Genomic DNA, 12,848 nt, shown 5'->3' with positions numbered 1-12,848 from the left:
AAACAAATGTCTTCCTCAGACAACTTTGAAACAATTGTCTTCCACAGCATTTCATCTTGTTACAACTTCCATTAGCATGGTCTGTGGTGTCAATTTGACAACTGGAGAGGATGGGTTATGTGGAGTCTTTGTGGCCCTTAAAATTCCACATGCATTAGTTGGAGACATTGGCTGCACAGGCCATTCTTCATGTTTTTGCTGGTAGGTGACTTTGGCCCTTGATTTTGTGAAGGTGTGTATAGCATATTCTCTATTTCCCCAGCCAACACAGTGAGGCCAGTGCCCTTGAGCCAGGCAAGGGATGAGTGCTCAACTGAGGGCAGCAACTGGACATTAAGACCTTTGATGTCGCCGGCCAGCAGCAACACTAATGAGGCACACTTTTTTAAAAAGATTTTATTATTGGAAAGCCGGATATACAGAGAGGAGGAGAGACAGAGGGGAAGATCTTTCATCTGATGTTTCACTCCCCAAGTGAGCCGCAACGGGCTGGTACGCGCCAGTCCGATGCCAGGAGCCAGGAACCTCTTCCAGGTCTCCCACGCGGGTGCAGGGTCCCAAAGCTTTGGACCATCCTCGACTGCTTTCCCAGGCCACAAGCCGGGAGCTGGATGGGAAGTGGAGCTGCCGGGATTGGAACCGGTGCCCATATGGGATCCCAGGGCGTTCAAGGCGAGGACTTTAGCCACTAGGCCACGCCGCTGGGCCCAGAGGCACACTCTTAAGGGTCTGGGAAAACAGGAACCGCAACCTGACCCCATATTGCAAAAAGCGGCTGCTTTTATACTGCCTTTTATGGCTGAAAATAACTTTTAAACTTACCCTATATACCTACGCTGGCGCTGGCCGGGAGTCCCTGTATGGGCCACCAGTTGTCGCCAACCAGCAGTGACACTAATGACAATGCACTCTTGAGGCTCTGGGAAAACAGGAACCGCAACCAGACCCCTTACTGCAAAATGCAGCTGCTTTTATACTGCTCTCCACCAATCACTTCTCCCGTAGGTCCACTCGACGCTACCTGATAGGCCAGTAACAAAGGCATAATGGCAGCGAGGGCATCAGCCTATCCCCGTGACTTTCTGTTTGCCTACTGGCGGGACCAACCCTGCCTTCTGGCCCTGGGCCAGCCACCTTCATATTCATAGGGGCGGCTCTGGTGCCCCACTCCCACACTTTGAGAAGCACACGGTGGTACACACCTCTTGAAGCCAGGGAAACATCCTTTGTAGTTCCTGTCTGGAGTGTTGGTGGGTCCCACCGTGGATTTTAGTATGATGTAGCATGAGACATACAAGGCTATGTTTAGGTGGGTTTTTGATCGACCACTCTGGCCCGAAGTTGGCAAACCTCAGGATATAATTGAGCACAACTTTTGCAGAAGTATGGAGGGCTGATTCTCTGGTTCTTTCCCATGGACTGTTCAGAACAGACTTGATTTCCTATACTGCCGACCTGTGACTATGCAGGGAAAATGAGCAGATTTGAGGATATGCTCCAGGCAGCTGAAGCCAACTACTAAATGCCTTGCCTCAGTCTACTTCACAGTAGCAGGACCACCAATGCTCTGAAGAGCTTCCTGTAGAACAGCTTTGTGTCTTGTGGAGGAGACTGTCCTCCTTCCCAGGAGAGAGATTGTTTACCCAGATCTAGCTCCCATTCAGCCTGGTCTTCACCTCTTATTTCCAAAAGGGGCTGCTGGAATTATGCAGCAAGAGGCAAAGACCGGAACAGTGACGTCTTTGTGCGGATGACTTGTTTCTTGAATCTGATGCATCTTATATAAAATACAGGTGAAGAGTGTCTTTACGATCAAAGCCTTTATCTTCATATCTACCTGGCCTGTTTTGAGTGGATCTGACATTTCTCAATTGAATTTCAGCTCTTACCCAACTCATTAAGAATGCCAGAGATTGGATTTCTATGCTGTTGATGCAGCAACTCTTTTCACTGCTACGTACCTCACTATTGGTTCAAAACTCAAACTGATCTGAACCCATTGTTATCAAAATTAAGATGCAGTGAAATCACTCCCCCAATCTTTGACTTCTTAAAAACTGTGTTAATTTTGACATTGGTTTCTTCGGTGACAATTGTCAATCCACTTTAGCTCCTATGAACTTCCAGAGCATACTCCAGTTCATAATGCCTACCTACTTAAAACTCCTAAAATTGCCTGAGAAGGGTGATGAAATTGTTGGCCTAACTCTGCCTACAATCCTTTACAGTCCTAACCCTGGTGCCTGGATAGATGAGATGCTGATTGTGAGAAGGTGCTGCCAATTTATTCTTGGCTTGACCACTGCTCTTTTGAGGTGTTGGGCACTAGTGAATTCCTTCCTTGATGAACAAAGCCTTCATCCATTCACCATTATGTGACATTTTTCACAACTACCTGCATATCAGCTGATCCTAAGCTGTATTTGCAAAGGTCCAAATATAGGTAATTTCTCACTGCTGAACTGTCCAGTGGAGATACTGGTTCTACTTGAACTCTGGGAAAGGTGGATTCTATAGACAGTAATGTGGATTATATAGAGAGTAAGTCCTGTGACACAGGATCACCACTGTCTGGAGTTCCCACATTTTGGTTGTCAGGTTTTTCTTTACTGTGGGGGAGAGCTGAGAAATCAGTGTTGCATGTAGGGATGTCCCATTTGTATATCCTGTTTCCCTTTTACATGTCCTGAATTTCCTCAAACATATGTATACACTTTCTTGGAAAAATCCTAGTTTCATGGTGTTAGGAACATCCAAGAGCCACAGTGACTGAAGTTCTCCATGTAAGTGAACTTGTACTGTAAGCAATATGATGGCTCTAGTTTTGTTTCCAGACTAGTTCCAGTGTGGCCACTGGCTCACTCTTCAGGGTAGCCCAGCTGCAAAGCTCACAGGTACTTCAGGGCACATCTAACAAGCTGATCACTCTAAAGCTGTATGTTTATCAGACGCTTGTAGCCTTCAGGCTGTATCTGGGGCAAAAGTCCGATAACGATTTCTTGTCTCAAGGGGACAGTCAAGATGGCTCAGGAAACTGAACATCTAAAACCTAATACTCAATATTGAATATTAAAATATCAAGTTGGACATAAGATGTTACGGCTGTGTCCACAAGGCTAGATATGCAATTAGGAACACAATTTCTGGTTTAGTCCCAAAGAGTAGGAGCTAGTCCACTCCTGTGTCTTGCAGTTGGGTAACTGAAGTCCTGAATAATATTGGGGCTCAGGATGAGCCATTCCTGAATTCTACCTTCAAAAGGGTCCAGTGACTGTTCTGACTAGAAAGGAATCCTGAATACAGCACACGTGTCTAACTGGGACTTGGGACGCAAGGCTAGCAGATCAGGATTCCAACAGGTGCGGAACAACTTGGAGCCTGATACTAATGAGAAACGCACAGGGATCACTCACTACCCCGATGGCACTGGAGTCTCAAGAAAACCCTGCCTTTGTGTCTGATGGTTGGACCGATGTTTATATCTGCAGGGCCTCATACAGCCATGGGTATTAGCCACCTCCACCAGTAGCCTTGCCTAACTGTGCTGTCCCCCACCCCCAAGTTAGACATGAATTTACAGCTAAGCTGTTACGTAACAAGGTTTTGGGCTGCCAGCCAAGCAGATGGACCTGCTGTTTACCATGACATTGGTCACCTAGATTGACAGATGCGAGCAAAGGGATGACGTGGAGGCAAGGACAAAGATGTTGGAACTTGTTGTCTTCAACTTCCCAACTTAATTTTCTCCATACCTTACACTGAGACCTGTGTCTAGCTTTTGTTAAACAGCTTGTAACTATAATCGGCCTTCAGCCCTGACTCAAATGTAGATTTGAGTATGGTTAGCATCTTCACACGCTATTTGTAAAGACTGTTCCTTCTTCCATACACATGCTCTTCTGAAGTAGAAATAAGGGGAATAATTTTACTTTGGTCATAAGATTAATTTGAAGTAATTAAGTCAAATATGTCTGCAAGGAGGAATGACAAAGTGTATACTATGCATATCTGCCTGAGCTGCCTCTTGGTAATTGTCCAGATTTCTGATCCAGAAGAAAGCTGTGTAGCTACCTGTTCTGAGGGGAACAGGAAAAGGCGGTCTGTGCTTGTCACTTTTAGAGGGTCATTAGTTCCCAACGAGTCGCCTTGTGTAGAGTACATTACTGCAACAGTGGAGTTGCAGTACAGAATGTGAGAAATACAGGCCTGACCTCAAAGATCCTGTCGTTCAGAAGTATTAGCAAAGGCTCACTGCCTAGCAGCTGTCAAAGCCCTACTGTGGCACTGGATGTTGGGAGGAGAAAGCAAGGCTCAAGGTTGTCACCCTGACATGGGGGTTCAGGGTAAAACACTGGGACATGCAAAGTTATGACATGGTGGGCTTTGAAGTTAACCAACCTCAGGGTCTTCCTGATAAGCAGGCTCCAAGACCACCGAGGGGTGAGGCAATGGTGGTGTTCAGTTGCGGAGCCACCAAAAACTGAGTGGTGTTCATTTATTGGGAAGATCTAGACTTAGAGAAGGGGAATGCATCAGGGCAGTTGTGACAATACTCCCATCCAACAATGATATTGTAACTGGCTAGTTAGGCATGCTTATCTCTGGACACTCCAATCAGATCATGTGCTGCACACAGGGCTGGAAACTGTCTCAGGCCACGGGCAAGTGAGCCGAGATTGATGTACGCACAGAAGTGGCACCTGGGCTGAAAGCCATGCCTCAGTGCATATTCACTACATAATGACTGGTAAACAAGAGGAATGCCACAACTGACTTAGGACTTCCTTGAAAAGTAACTCTAGCACAGCTAATCCAAGGACAGGTTGGGGTGCAATCCACTGCTCTGACTGCATGCCCAGGGAACAGGCCAGGCTGAGATCTTGGTTAGCCAAGACTGTTGTCAGTCAGGGAGTTCACCCAGGGGCACAGTGTGCCATGTGCCTATGGCCTTCCACATAGGTGAAGCAGGCAGAGATCCAGGGGCGATCTCCCACAAACCAATCTTTTTTACATTAATAAGCTTTACTGATAAGTTCACCACATCCCAAAAAATCACACTGCCATAAGTAGCTCATCACATGTTTAAGTACATGAATGTATACATATATAACTTGTCATTTTTATATTTAAAAACAGCATGAATTACCCCAGAAATGATGGTACACAAAACTTTACATTCTTACAGTTCCGCAGGCTCTGGGATTTCCTCTCCCCCTAAAGCTCCCACCCTATTCCCCCGTATTACAATAATATAGTTCTTCATAAAGTCAGTCTTTCTATTTTAGTGTATCCTGACATTGTGGTTATGGATAATGGTAGAGTCCAGCATCCTAGCATCAAGAGATACTTAACAGTTTCATTGGGAGTCCATCTTCACATCTGAATATAGTGGTCTCTTGCAGTTACTATACATCTTGTTAAATGAAAAGCCATAACACAGGAAGAAACAGGAAATTTACAACATGAAGTTAAATAACCTGCTACTGAATGACCAATGTGTTGCTGAAGAAATGAGGTACATTTAAATCACTTAAGATTTCTATTTCTCGTAAGCTTTGTTATAAATTCCCTCAACGTCCACAGGTATGTTTAGTGTTAGTTCCAGCATAACAGTGGAAAAAGGGCACTCACAAATGTTTTTAACATGTTAATCCAGAAGGAGGCTGTAAGCTTTGATTTCTTCCATGGGCTTCTACCTCCATATAATATCACAGCGAAATCATCTTTACAAGAAATTTTTTTCTACTTATCTAGTATTGAGGTAGGGGGGCCTATTTGCAGAGGTCCCCCAAGGTATGTCAGATTGTCTTATGTACAGAAACTTTATTGCAACTGTGAAATCACAATCCTAGGATTGTAGAATTCCAAGAACTTTCTAGTTTCTAATGCTAACTTCACTGACATTTGTGTACATTCCTATATACTATGCATCAATGACAAAGTAAAGCAGCGTTAACATTTGTCCTTCATCCGTTACTAGACAGGTCCTAAGAGGGTTTGAATCGTACCCCATGTAGAAATATGGCTTCAGTACCTCAATTTGTCCATGAATAGGTGTAAGACCAATCACTTAGAATTAGAGAAGGAAATCTCACCCAAGTTGTAGTCAAGATAAATGTCAACCTCTTTGGGCTTTTCCCTCAGTGACTAATGGGATAGTATTTTTTTCACCACTTATTATCGATCTAGTGGAACTCCAAAATGGCTTTGACGGGATCTGGTGCCTGTGTTCAGAAAGATTCTGTCACCTCTTAACCTGTGATATAAAAGCGTGTTAAAAATTAAATAGGGGAGGGCATGGTGGCAAGAATCACTATGCTCTTAATGAAGAAATCTGTTCACTTAAGTAAGTATAATTTTAAATTTCATAAGGAAATATAAGAAGCAATTTCCAGTTGAGGCAGGGCCTGTAACCTTTGCAAACCCCACCATTCCTTGCTGTGTCACTGAAAGGCATTGGCATATTTGAATTGGCAAGACTTGGTCCGTATCAATTGCCAGTGTCGTTCTAAGTAGGTGGTTTGTCTTAGTGTTTCCAGTGGCCTGGTGCCTGCAAGAAGCATGCAGCTGGCAACACTCGAGGCACTTCTTGGATAACTTTGGGGAGACTGTTCTCATCTGGAATAGAAAACGGCAAACCAAGGCATGCCATTAAGATTTTGTTGCCTCAGATTCCTTTTCCATTTGATGCGGAAGACATGGAGCAGTCAGGAAAGGCGTTAGCATGTCTACTAACTTCCCTTTAGCTCTTTGTGATAGGGAATTCCATTTGTTAATTGCACCTTGGTTCTGCTCCTTGGGTATGGGCCGCTTTCATTCCTGGAGGTTTTTCATTCCCGTTCTGTTTTAATGCAAGAAATTCTGGGTAACCTTTACAATAGTCCTTTGCCCATGCACTTGATAAACTTGTAGAGTTCCATGGAAGTTGGTGCTCTCCAGTGTTTACTGGTAAGTGGGTCACCATTCTGCTTGTTGATAAGCACTATTCTTGTCAATTATAAATCCAGCCTGCCAGGGTTAGGAATTGCCACCAGACACCAGGTGCAGCAAGTCACGGAGGTTTTTCTAGCTGAGAAAGAAGGAACACACATGGGACTGTTAGGGCCCTAACAGCCAATCCCTGGGGCAATAGATTGAAGAAAAACTCTTGGTCCCTCACCAGAGACTGTTAGAGATCAGGAACTGGTTTATGAAATGCAAAGAATGTGGAACTTGCAAAGCATAACCTACTCAATGCCATGTTTGAATTGCTCCTCAGTTCTGTATTCTAGGTCCTGAGTGTGTGTATGAAACACGTTTATCTGTGCTTCCTAGAGCAATTCTTGGAAACTGGAGTTTTAATATGAATCGATCTGCACTCAAAGTGCCTGAGCCCTTCTTTGCCTAAGCTGCTGCTTCCTACCTGACCATCCAGGTTATTCATCTTGGCTCTACGACTGATGCCTTTGGCCTGAGCAGTGAACAATGGCCTCCTGTGGCAACATAAATAACAAATCCAATATTTTTACATGTAACTTCTTCCCTGTGGTTAGCAGGTAACTGTTATGGCTCCAAGTGCATATACTAAAAGGATAAGTGTAATAGTTGCCCTGGACTCCTGAGATTTGAGACCTATGTGAGAGATGAGTTCTGCTTTTTGAGAGGGTCTTGGCCTTTTAAGATCCTCTGGGGAGCCACTACTGTCAACTGGTCCATGTTGCTGCTACTTGTCTCTATATCTCAATGTCTGAGTTTTTCAAACTAGTCAAATAGGGTCTGCTAGAGTAAACTTCAACTACTTGTATATAGTCAGGAATGGGCATTTCTGTTGTGTTTGGAAGCAGCAACTGTTCAAGGTAGGCACTGCCATCAGCTTATTGTCTGGGTTGTCAAATAGCCTGGCCTGGCATGTGTGCTGGGGTGCCCCCTTTTCTGCTCAAGGAAAAGCATCACACAGTATAGGCAATGTGGTATTGGCCCAAGGTGAATGTCCCTTGTAAGAGGTCATGTTACATATGCCATGGAAAACTAATTGGCCATGTTTGGGTCACTCTATCCTTAAAGTGCATGGCCAATTCTTTGTGTTATCTCCTATCTCTGATCTAGGGCTTGGGGTAAGTTCTAAAGGAATGGGGCAAAGGAATGCATAGGAAAATTATGGATTGACAGGACTTTTTTGCTATGGGCTGTTGGCAGAACTGGCCATTGGATGTCAGGTTACAGTAAGACAGAACTATCTCCTTGGATAGGCTGAGGAGTTTCCAGGTTTTGGATCTATAGATTGCCCAGAAAAAAGACTGATTACATTGACAAGAATAGCCTGTGATGTGATGTGATAAAGGAGTGAGGCTAGTTGAATCCACTGAGCATTTTTGTGCTGTTTCAGCGATGGGTGGTCTTAAGTCTTCCGTGAAATAGTCCAAGAGAGCACTTCTATAGATGACAGGAGAAGCAGAATATGCCTTCAGCATTCTTCCTAATGTCCTTAAGGGGCGTCCAGTTGGTAATGATACCTCAGAAAAGATGGCTCTCTTCATGACCCCGATGTGCTCTGCAGGCAGGCAGTCGGTGCTGTAGACTGAAGTGCCCCTGATCCCAAGTGGGGCATCTGACTTAATCCTCACACTGAGCATGCATGGTCTTCAGACGCTGGTCATACTAGCGGAATGGAGCATGCCGGTGTTAGCCCAGGAGTGACCATCTGGAAAGAGGTTATGGGTGGGGTGGGGGCACGGGGGTAGGATTGTTCTCCATTTTGATTCTCAGTTCTAATCACAATGTCTCCTTTCAACTGAAATGCCTTACTAGTCTTAGAACTTTGTCTTGTTTGTTGTATTACACTGTTCCCACAGTAATAGTGACCATTTCTTGCAGAGTACGCATAAGATTTAAAAGTCCTGTGTCGTTGCACATTCTGTGGGAACGGGTTAATTCATCTCAGCCTGAAGTACCAGAAGTTCTTATCTGCTCATGGCTTGTGTACACTTGGTGCATGTAGAGATACAACTTGAACTTGCATAGTCTAATCACTCTAGCCAGCACCCCTGGCTTTCTTTTAAAAAGGTGTCAAAATCCTGAAGGTTTAAAATGATGTGGAGGATACTATCCCAGGGTTAAAGACGTGTTAACTGTTGACAGGAAAGCAAAGGCAGATTAGCTAATGTTGGTGGGATTTTTTGAAGAACAAATCACTTTTGCCAAAGGAACATGAGGTGATTAGATAAGCAAGGAATTCTACCAGCTTTTCTGTTTTTATCCTCTGGGGTTGGATGTTAGACTGAGAATTGATCCCTAATTAGAATACTGCTGATGCTAATATGGTTTTGCCCTCTGGCATGCAGCTCTGATGGTTCTTGGGATTGAAGTCCTAATGAGGAGGTGGTCTGTGTGTTTTAGCACTGTCATCGATAGCTGGAGTCTGAATGTCAAACTGAAATGCATTTCAAGCGACTTAAGGAGGCTACTAACCTGAAATCGCCCACAGGAAGAAAGGATCCTAATCCAAGGGAAGTTGCAAAAAACGCTAACCCTTAGTCAAATTCATTTGCAGCATTTGATTAAAAAGCCCCTTGTGAATTGGGCAGTGTTCTAGCAGATTCACAGGTAGCATCTATGAAACAAATAGAAACCAATTACAGCTTCACATTTCCCCTACTTACAACGAGCTGATTTGTTGGCCATCAGTCTTAAATCAGCATATGTTCAAATGACATTGGTCACTGAAGTTTAGTATCTCTTCATAAATCCAGGATTAGGGGTTTGGCAAACACACCAGTTAACAGCAATTTTAATAATTCTTGGAAGAGTCACTCCACCAATGCTTTCATAATTCAGATCATTTTATTCCATGGAGAAATATGGAGTACACGGGTTTTAATGGAAAGCTCAAATTCAGAGAGGTCCTGTTGTGCCCGGATCAGCATTGCCAGCGCTGGGGCAGCGCAGTTACACAGCAGCACCACAGCTCATGGGACAGTGTTAAGGAAAGCTTCGGCTGGCGCGAGCCGACGTGCTCAGGCTACAGCGAGCCACCCTAAGCGCTGCAGCCCCGGTGCCAGTGAGCTGACATACCATGGAAGTTTGCAGCTCCAGTGATGGTGAACTGCAGCCACTGTTACGGCTACTTCACAGTAGTGAGCTCCCCAAATGAACCATCAGGAGTGAACGTGGATGCAATCGCACAACGGCAGTCTTTATTCAGGCTAACCTGGGCCTCATCTGTCACCATCGCAGCGATTCCAGGGCGGAACCCCAAGGCAGAGAAGTGCAGGGTTTTAAAACAAACAGCCAACCAGAATTGCTAGCTCTCATGACCGTATTTGCATAGAGGCAACGGCTATGGGGGGACACTTTGAGCAACTTGTATCTAAAAGGTACATCAGGGGTCTTTGCCTGGAGAAATGCTCTGTCATCGTGACTTGTATGTCAAGTAGGCTGTCGGGCCTGCAAGCTCAGCTTCGCAGCCAAGCAAGCAATGCAGGTGTTCCAAAAGCAGAAAATATTGCAGTTAGCCATGAACAACGGGCAAATGGCTGGGATTCTGATCGAGGTTCCTCAGTCCACGGGGCCCTCCTCGAGTTCATGCTTTCAACAGTTTATATCCCTTCAAATATCTTAGCAGATCAAGTGTGTTGCACTGTTAGGATTTGGACCAACCTTACATATCAGTTTCACAGTGACTCGACATAAAATAGCATGGTGTTTTCCTTGATATTAATGCATATTTTCTTCATGTAAAAGTGTGAGCTGCATTCCCAGTTGTTTATGATGGCAGAAAGGAGTGTATAATTGGAGTCGGATTTGGAGGAAAGAGGATTTTCCTAGAAGCAGGAAGCCCTTTGTTTCCACAACATAGCAGAACTGTGGGACATTCAAGTTCATCAACCCATATACATGTCTCTGGGTTTGGTCCTTCTGAGGTTGGTGAGGATGCCGCCTGTACTGTGGCTCTGCCAGGTTGAAAAGGCGGGAGGGGAAGTAGGGTGAGTTTCCTTAACTCTTGGATTATAGCAGCATATCCCACCTGCCTTCTTGGTTTCCCATTACGGATGATTCTGAGCTCTCTGGTAGACAAGTATCGGAATTTTCTAGTGTTATATTATTAGAGGTAGTAGACTGGCAAAATTAAGTTGTAGCACTTTGGGAATTTGGGGACAGAGCAGCTTGGCAACATGTTGGCCTACTTGCTGAAAGTGCTGCCTTTGGCTGGAATTTGATACTCACGGCATGTAGAACTCACCAACCAGACCAGTTTCCTAAAGCTAGTTGAGATGAAGCCCCTCCCAGCTGAGCTGCTGCTGGTCTTGGAAGCACTTGGTGTTTCAGCTGCTGGCTCTAATCGTTTGCTGTGCCAGGCAATGTGTTTCCCCCACGTTCTTAAGAACTTTAAGTGCCTGATTTGCATAAATGAAGGTGAAAGGGGCATGTAGCTTCCCAGTGTTAGGACTGGAGGTAGAAGCCACTTGGACTTGTGTAGAAGCCTGATTGAGGTGGAAACTCGGTGGTGTGTGCCCAGTGACCTGATATGCTGAAGCTATTCAGGACAAACCAGGAACCTAAGTGCCGTGTCCTTCCATGGCTGCCTGGAAAATCTATGGTCGGCAGAGCATTCTGAGTCATTCTCTCAAGGGGAAGAAAATGCTTTTTGGTGAAATCGGGCCTCGAACAGCGATGACTACTTTTGAAAAGGGAACCTTCCCATCAAAGCCTTACGATCTTTCTGTAGGAGATGCTGTAAGGATAATAGAATCAATTTCCGAGTACTTCAGTGGGGGAATATAGACACTCCACATGCTGATGGAGTATAGAATTCTGAGGAAACTGCCGCAGTGCCCCAGGGGAAGCGCAAGGGACATCAGGAGGCCGTGTGGCATTACAGTCCAGAGGTGCAGTAAATGCAAGTACACGGACCTCTAGGAAGAATGCTACACAGCTGAACAGAGGCTGTTCTATGAACCGATCTGAATCAAGAGGCCCCTAGAATCCACACTCAAGAAGTCGTGGGTGTTTCAGGTCTGAGTTTGATTTCTGTCTGAGGAGAGCATAACACTTTTCCCCAAAGAGCCAGGAAATATTAAGATTTGAGGTCTCTTCTATATGGCCTTGTAGCTTGGCAGGGGAGTGCCGCTGTCACAAGTTCACTGAAAATGGAAAATGGAAAATTTCATGTGTCCATTAGGTTCAAATACGGGAACCTCAAAGAATAACTTCTCTGAAGAATTTATTGGTTTGTCAAGGTGGGGATTTATATGGTACGTTAAGGCCACTTCACTTGGTAGCCACAACATTTTAACAAGTTCCCAACTTTAATTCTGATTTCTCCATGTTTGTGTATAAAGGAATCACAGGAGACAATTTTCCAAAGAATGCCCCAATGTGTGTTCTAGCAAAATTGGATCCCTTTTAAATGTTGACACTTAAGCGTGAATGCCTCATGGGCTCCCTTTATTGGACAGTCCAGATTAAGGGATGTTTATTGCAGATGGTCTTGTTGTAGACTTTGTAGTGAAGGTAGAGGGCTTCTGGATACCGACTGTCTTCTGCAGCCTCTCGGTGTGTTAACATAGAAGTCCTCTTGTCCGGAGTGCCTCTACTTGGGGAGAAATAAGCTTGTTAGTTGTTTTGTGTGGCATTGTTCTAGAGCACTCCCAAAATGGCTGGCCAGGACCATCAGTTGGTCTTTGTAACTTCCCACCCCAGTTTGTTAGCCAACTAAATCCGATACAAAATCCACCTATAAATACAACAGCCAGTGCAGTCTCGATCCACGTCGGAATGTTACAGCTGCTTATGCCCAGTGTTTCCCAGAAGGATTTCCAAATGGGCTGTAACTTGGAGCTGTTTCCTGCCTCACCTGTATAACCCAGCCG

The sequence above is a fragment of the Ochotona princeps genome, chromosome 11 (genome assembly GCF_030435755.1).
Source record: "Ochotona princeps isolate mOchPri1 chromosome 11, mOchPri1.hap1, whole genome shotgun sequence".
Classification (NCBI taxonomy): Eukaryota; Metazoa; Chordata; class Mammalia; order Lagomorpha; family Ochotonidae; genus Ochotona; species Ochotona princeps.
Note: the sequence above shows the minus strand (reverse complement) of the source record.